Consider the following 8,556-nt stretch of genomic DNA (forward strand, 5'->3'; position numbering starts at 1 on the left):
TTAATCACAGTTTGCGTGCGTGCGTGCGTACGTGCGTGCGTGCGTGCGTGTGTCTGCAGTCAGTAACGGCGCCGCTGTGTGACAATTACTGTAAACTCACCTGCTAGAAGAACCACACCTGATATGAGAGGTTTATTACACACGTACTTCAGTGTAATTTACTGAGTATTTATATTTTTCAATACTTATATATAAACTTCTACTCCACTACATCTCAGAGCTAAAATTGTACTTTTTACTTCATTACAATTTGAAAACATTAGTTAAAGTTATTTGTAGTTTAGATAATTATTACAAGACATACATCTACCAATTAAGCCCTATATTAGGCTATTTTATTTTATTTATTTATTTAAAATTTTTTGAAAAGTGTTGGTACTTTTACTTTTGTACTGTAAATATGATCTGATGCCAATACTTTTGTACTTTTTACAAATAATTCTGAATACAAGACTTTTATTTTCTACTTTTACTTAAGTAAAACATCTACTACATCTAAGTACTTTTTCCACCACTGGGTACTGCCTAGAACTCCCTCAAGGACCTTTGGGGCTCCCTGGACCCCATGTTGTGAACCGCTGCTCTAGATCCTCCCATGGAGTGACCGCTCCCACTGTGCAAATCTATTCCCCTTCACTTCCTCCTCCAGCACTATACAGGTCCAACACAAACAGTGCTGTACAGAACAGATAGTACACATCATAAAGTCTGTGGGCATCAGGCCTGCTGAACTCATTCTAGGGGACCCAACCTGTCCCCAAAATGTCTGAAAGCTAAGCAAGTTGCATCTCTCTTTCAATATACTGTACTAGAATAGAAATTCACTAAAAACTAGAAAAAGTGCTCCTCGGAGCACAGGTCTCCGCCAGGTCAGGTAGGTTATTATGGGCCAGCAATGTTCGGAATTCGCCAATCAGGATGGAATATAAAAAATCGGACGGAACCATCTTGATCACTTGACTATAGAGATAATGTGTAAAAAATCGGCTTCCCGGTGGTGCTATAATAGGGCAATGTTAAAAGGGTGGCATTTGTTTGACAACGTAGTGCGAATGTGCGTGCAAAGTTTCACTGCAATCGGACACTGCGTTCACGATTTGCGGCATTTTGTTCAAAACAGGCCACTCCTGCAAACTCTAAATGTCAATTTTAGCCAATCAGGATGGAATATGTAAGATTCAAACAGATCCGTCTTGATCACATGAGATCATGTGTACCGATTTACGTGAAATTTGGATAAAATCTGAAGGCTTAATATCAAAACATGTGTTTTACATAAGTCGGCCTCCTGGTGGCGCTATAAACAGCAAATGTGAAAAATACAAAGTTCGGTGCAGTTATAGGTAAAAACATGAATCGGCATGTTATAGCGCCACCATGAGGCTGATTTGAAAAATTTCAAATGGCATTTCTTTCTCGGCCTAGTGAGAATGTGTGTGCAAAATTTCACAGAAATTGCATGCTGTGTTCATGATTCGGGGCATTTTGTTCAAAACGGAGCACTCCTGCAAACTTTGGAAGGCAATTTTAGTCAATCGGGATGGAATATGGAAAATCTGAAAGACCAGTTTCGTTTTATGACTATAGAGATACTGTGTACCGATTTGCATGATGTTTGGACAAAATCTGTAGGAGTACTGTCAAGAAATGTGTTTTGCACAAATCGTCCCCCTGGTGGCGCTATGACAGGCCGATGTGAAATATTTGGGGCAGAGGTTCTGCTCTGGCATCCAGGGAGTATGTGTGCACAGTTTTGCTGCGAGCAAGCCAACGGTGCCGGAGCTTAGCTGTCCACAGACAGAATGACACACACACGGACACACGGACGGACGGACAGGGGGCAAAACATACTCTCTCGCCATGCCTTTCGGCCTGGCGGTGACAATGAAAAGACATGATGAACGTAAACACACACCCGCACACGCAGACACACCCGCACACACCCACACACTCACATTTCCATAGCAACGCCAGCAAGCTCCACCAATCAGAGATGTCGATGTGACCAGATGTTACACTTTAGCGTTGTGGGTAGTGAAGTATTTCTCTGTGAGATAGCAAATTAAACATATTTTTCTTAAAACTAGGTTGATTTGTGTGGCTTCTACAAGAGCATAATATAGCAACATTTTACAACCAGGAGCCGAGTGGTAAGTCGAGTCGATATTTGTTTGTTACATTATAGCTGCTAATTCGCTGTGGAGAAAATTAATGGGACATTTACTTGTGGAAACATGCTTGATTCTGATTGGTCAATCACATCGCATTCTACTGTCTGTTATGTATGGAACCCAGACCACTGCTATGAATAACATTACTAATCAACGTAGTTCTGGTCAATAAACTGAGCGCCTGGATCATATCAATCTGCATGGTGCTTGGTTTTCTGCCGTATCCAACATGGAGGCCAAGTAACAAACAAACAATGTCATTTTAACAGCTAAACAGTACGCTGAAGAATGTTTCTGAAAGCATTTGTGGCAAGAAAGAGGCCATGCAGTAACAAAATCTTGATTAATATTTGACCAGCACTGCCTAGCCTATAGCTTGACTGGAGTGGTGTGCCTTTGTTGTGCTGGATTGACCTCATTTAATCAAATGGACATTTTTCTTTACCGGAAGCAATGAAATCCTTTTTGAATCAATTTTGTGTCACATTATTGATTTAGTAAGTAGCCATGTAGTAAGCAGCATAATGAAAAGTGAGCCATCATTATTGAGGTCAATAATGCCCGCCTCACGGTTCTTGTAAGTTGCTGTCATAACGCACTATGACATGTAAATCTTGTACATGCTCATAGTGTCGGAATGCATACTGCAACATTTTATACAAACATGTTACCATTTTATACAAACATGTTACCCTGTTACCATTTCATGTTCACGCAGAGATTTTACTGCTGATATTTTCCTCCTAGCTGGTCTGCTATAAAAACGCCCCTTGCAATTACCGTGACACACTGCAGAGAATAGAGCTTCATTTCGCTCGGGTAACACAAATGTGCAGTACTAAATTATTGTAACAGGGTCTTTCACCATTAAGCTGGTTTACCTGGAAGCCACACTGTACTGTATGCAGAGCTTTGTTTCAACAGAAAAGCGCAGGAGAGGGGGATGGATCGGCTCATAACTCCACACAACCATGGTTATTTTCCACAAAAACCAAGACAGAGCCGAGCTGTGCCAATTCTGCTGTTATGTCCTGTCAAATACAATGATGTCACTGTTGTCAAGTATTTGGCATATGTGTGTGAGCTTGAATGTATGTGTATGTGTGTGAGTGTGTATTTCTCTCTCTGTGTGTGTGTGTGTGTGTGTGTGTGTGTGTGTGTGTGTGTGTGTGTGTGTGTGTGTGTGTGTGTGTGGGGGGGGGGGGGGGGGGGGGGGTACATGGTCAGCTGTTGGCCTGCTAGCCCTGCATGACTGATGGCTAACAGAGCCACTGGCGAGGAGCTCCACAGCTGCGCTAGATGATGTCTGCACCCTGCCAAGCAATGCAAGCTAGCATTCCACCAGTTAGAGAACTAGAGTAGTGGCACACAATGGACACACACGCGAGATGCGCGCGTGTGCGCGTCTCGCGTGTGTGTCCATTGTGCGCACACACACACACACACACACACACACACACACACACACACACACACACACACACACACACACACACACACACACACACACACACACACACACACACACACACACACACACACACACACACACACACACACACACAGCAACACCTAAAACATCACCACTGCTTTCCATAATTTAATAGTATTGTTTGGAGCATAAACCAGTCAGTGTGAGTGATTTAGACTGTGCACATCTTTGCCTTTTCCGCCTGGACAGAAAGAAATCCCCCAACCATCATTGCATGGTTTATAGATATATACACACTAATTAACAATTGTGCATACAGTATAACAACCCATAAACATATGCTAGCCTCTAAGTTAATAGGGGTATCTATGTACCTATTGTATGAGGTAGCGAAAAGGCCTCTATTCCAAGAAAGTCCCCAATATATTCCTCTGCCAGCACAATGAGTCAATGGAACTATTGCATAACTGAGGCTGTGAAAGTCGACCATGTGCCTTGTGATGTGGCATGTATAAATCAGATTACAATTCCAGTATCACCAACAAATCACTGTGGTTTGCAGTGGCACGTGGCCTAAATTATGAGGAGATAGTGTCGTATGGAAATTGTCATGACTTGCTGTCAAATTAAACTTGAACTGTGCCTTGGCTGGAAATGGTTGAGTCTACGGGGTTGTTTTCATCTCTGCTTTTCATGGCAGCGCCCTGTAATAACAACTGCATATAAATCTTACTATAAACCTACATGCAAAATCTGTCTTTATTACATCCCACATACGTGGACATTTATTTCAGTTGATGCTCTTCTTTGCCTGCGTGTTTATGTGTTCAAGTGTGACCAGCGGTTGCAATGTACATATGTAGCCATGTGTGACTGACAGTATACAGTAGCTTTATAAGTATATTGTACAATCACAAATAATATAATAGGCTGCAAAATAGAAGTCAGTGCTCCCACTGCATATTGATCTTTTTATCCCTGCTAGTGGCAGGGCTCTAAGGATGGCAGTTGGTTGGTCGGTCGGACAGACGGACGGATGTCTGGTCCGTCCATCTCAAATAAGATCTTGAAAACTAATGGCATTGCCATGGATTTCTTTGTGCCTCTTCCAGTTTCCCAGACGATGGCCCCTATACATTTTGGTGACCCAATGATGGCCTTTCCTGTAGTGCCACCCTTAAGCCAAACTTTCCACTTATACACAAGTTATCGCAAAATCTAACAGAGAGATTGCAATACAATTTGCTGAGTGCATTCATGGTCCATGGAAGATGAACGCTAACAATTTGACTGACCCCACAACCTTCCACCGTCCTCTGCCCATCTGCAGACCAGGTGAAATAGTCTATACTAGTCATCCGTTTATTCTTTTAGTTGGTGAAGGGACACCATATCGACGTCATCGTCGATTTTACATCGCTTTATATATTGAGTATCCAAAATTGTTACTTTTTAGAAAATGGAAAAACCTGTGTTCTTGTTAATTCATTTCATTGGTTAAATATTTATGGAACCCACAGACAGACTTAACCACTTTCAACCTGGCAGAGAATATTGAAGGCATAACATCCATATTGGTTTGTCCGCCATAAGAGACTAGATTATTACACATGCATGCTGCAGGGAGACTAGATTAGTACACATAATGCCAGGTTTAGCTTATCGTCAGACATCAATCAGGTGTTTACAGCATGTAGTGTTTAAAACAGGGACAGACATGTACACGGATGGAGAATCAAGTGGACTCTTCAGTCCAGTGTACTGGAAACATTCTCAGAGTGCACTGGCCTAATTTTATAGACAACATGTCTCATGGTCAGATCAAATGTACAGGTACGAATGGTCACTGAGCAGACATACTCCAGTAGGTGGATGTCTACGTAATCCTGATCCATGCCGACATAACAGCCCCAAAGTGGACTCATTTTACGGAAGTCCGTCCACATAGTTTAATTGGCCGCTATGAACTGTGCTTTACAATGAGAAACACTTCTGATAGGACAAGTTCCAGACATATTAACTGAATTTGTTATTTATTCTCTGCTCTTGCCGGTCTGTTTGAGGTGATGTAGATGTTATTAGACAACTCTGTAAAAGGATATCAGATTACCTTTAAGATAGCAGTCACTACTCAAGACCTGTTTTCCTCAAACAGAGCGCATAGTCTCGTTCAGTGATTCAATTCAACACATGCAGACCCAGTTCTTCCTTGGTAGCGCAACTTTATATCACAACTAATCTACAGTATATGGCTGTGCAGTAGATGATAATCACCTGCTGTTACCATAGAGCATGTCCTTTTTTCACACGCATAAAACATATTGTTTTTATACAGCACATGTACAAATTCACAATTATAAGAAAAAAAGAAAACAACAAAGAAAAAAATAAGTGGTTAATTGTCACACGGTGTGAAAATCAAGAATTTATACTGGCTTAGGAGCACAAACGTGATGTGACGCTCCGCCAAATCCGTGAAGCCAACGGTTGGGGTTGACCAATCAGGAAAGCCGATGCTTACAATCTCCCGAACACAGGGAGAATTTCTACATCTTTCTCAGACCCACGGGCTGACAGATAGAGATATTTGTGGTTTGTCTGTTCTCAGAAACTGTTGGTCAGTCTGAATTTCCCTTCAACGGGACACACCTCTGGGTCATATGAGACACACACGGCAAGTTTGAGACCGAACGGTCAGACGCTTTCTGAGTTACGCCTTGGACAGGGTGAAGCACACACAGATTTTGTGAATTATAGTATACTCACATGCAGGACCAAAGAGAGAGCATCGTCAGTTGTCTCCCATGAAGAGAAATGTTAAATATGATTTCACCCCATATTATGTTAAGCAGCAGAACATCAAACTCTACATGAGACTGAATAGGATCAACATAAGAATTTAGTAAATCTTTCTCTGAAATGTCAGAAGAAATGAGCATTTTAAAACTGTTTCATATATATCTGCCTAGAGGAGCATACCGCAAGGACTTTCATGAACGACCTGTTAAAAGGAATTATCCTTTTATCCTTTTTATTATAACGTGCAATATGTATAACGTATGTCACAGATGGGCATGGATCAAAATGCATTCAGCCCATCTCATCTCATCTGCACAAAAATGTTCAGAGGTGGAGAAAAATATGCATAAAAGATCTGAATTTGAGGTTAAACGTGAACGTCACGGGTGGCAACTGCCATCCCCTGGGACCCCAAATGATGCTCATGAACCAAGTGTGCTACATCTGCTGTAGCTGAACAACCTACGGTATGTCTGGCTCACTAGCCCTCGTTCAGTATACAGTGTATTTTTTCCATGTTGTTTAAAGACCCATTTTTCTGTCAACAGCACCATTTGAAGTCAGTGCGACGTTCAACTTTGTGGTAGCACTTTCCACAAAGTAAATATTTATAAGCATAGATGTAGCCGACTATGTTTATAGGGTGCAGTGAAATTATCTGTAAGAACATACTGTACAGTCATCTACTAGCTGTCATAAAACACTTTTATAACTCATGGTCTAAGTCAGGGGTCTTCAACAGGGGGTCCGGACCCCTAGGGGATCCTCAAAGTTACTACAGGGGGTCCGCCAAATCTTTGTGTGATAGGATTTTGTTTTTTTTACATGAACCACTTGAATCCCTTTTCTGAGGAGAACTTTAGCCAAAAATAGCAGATCTACAAGCTCACAACGCCCCGCGCTGCGAGGCGTTGTGAACCTGTAGATCGGCTATTTTTGGCAAAGAGTTATATAGGTGTTGAGGGGAAAAAGATCTGAAACACAATTTTATACAATATAGAGGGAGTCCCTGCTTCATCTCTCTCTCAGCTAGGGGGTCCTTGGCCTGAAAAGGTTGAAGACCCCTGGTCTAAGTTAATGTGCTACAGTATAATTCATCAGGTATTATTAAAACCATTGTATAATACCATATTGGGAGATTATGACTACATGATTTTAGTGTATACTATATTAAGCTTTATAAACCGTGTACTGTAGTACTTCATAGAAAGTGTTTCCAAAGTTGTTGCCCACCGTAAGTGTTCCATCGTCGTGTGTAAGCCATTGACTATGAATCACAGTATATTTGACATTAATGCCAATTCAATCAGAAACACTCTCGTCTTAGTAGATAAAGAACCATTTATTGCCACAAATGGAATACAGTTAAGCTTGGCGTTAAAGCTCCGCTCTTGGGAGAATATTCACTGAATTTTGTCGAAGCAGCCTGCTAAGCATATATTCAGAGAATGCTTAAGCAAATCCCCCATAGGGATACAATGACAACAATAAGCAATATATTAACATATTAGTTAGAATTAGCAGATATACATGATAAACACAAGTATTTGAGCCTAGCAAGATTTTAAACAGCAGATATACATGATAACCACAAGTATTTGAGCCTAAGCCAGACTCTAAACAAAGAAGATATACATGATAATCACAAGTATTTGAGCCTATGGCAGACTCTAATCAAAAGGTGGAGGCTGGGGTGGAGGAGGAGCTAGCAAAATGCATTGGTTCAGCAACCAAGAAAGACCTAGAGAATATGAAGCCGTATTTATAGGAACCTCTTTGCTCAAGCGTGAGCTGTGATTGGATAATGAGTGTGTGATGTAATGACCAGCTGGGCTGTGAATGGGGAATAGAAAGCTGATGTTCACATCAGCTGACTGACTGCTGGTTACAGCTTTGGCGTGCACGACTTCCGTGTCCTGCATGAACTAACGCTATGCTTCATTTCAATCAGAAACACTCTCGTCTTAGTAGATAAAGAACCATTTATTGCCACAAATGGAATACAGTTAAGCTTGGCGTTAAAGCTCCGCTCTTGGGAGAATATTCACTGAATTTTGTCGAAGCAGCCTGCTAAGCATATATTCAGAGAATGCTTAAGCAAATCCCCCAAAACCAATAAATGCATACTCTCTGGTTTCAGCCAAGCGGCAGCTA

The sequence above is a fragment of the Gymnoscopelus microlampas genome, assembly GCF_963454915.1.
Source record: "Gymnoscopelus microlampas genome assembly, chromosome: 8".
NCBI classification, from domain to species: Eukaryota; Metazoa; Chordata; class Actinopteri; order Myctophiformes; family Myctophidae; genus Gymnoscopelus; species Gymnoscopelus microlampas.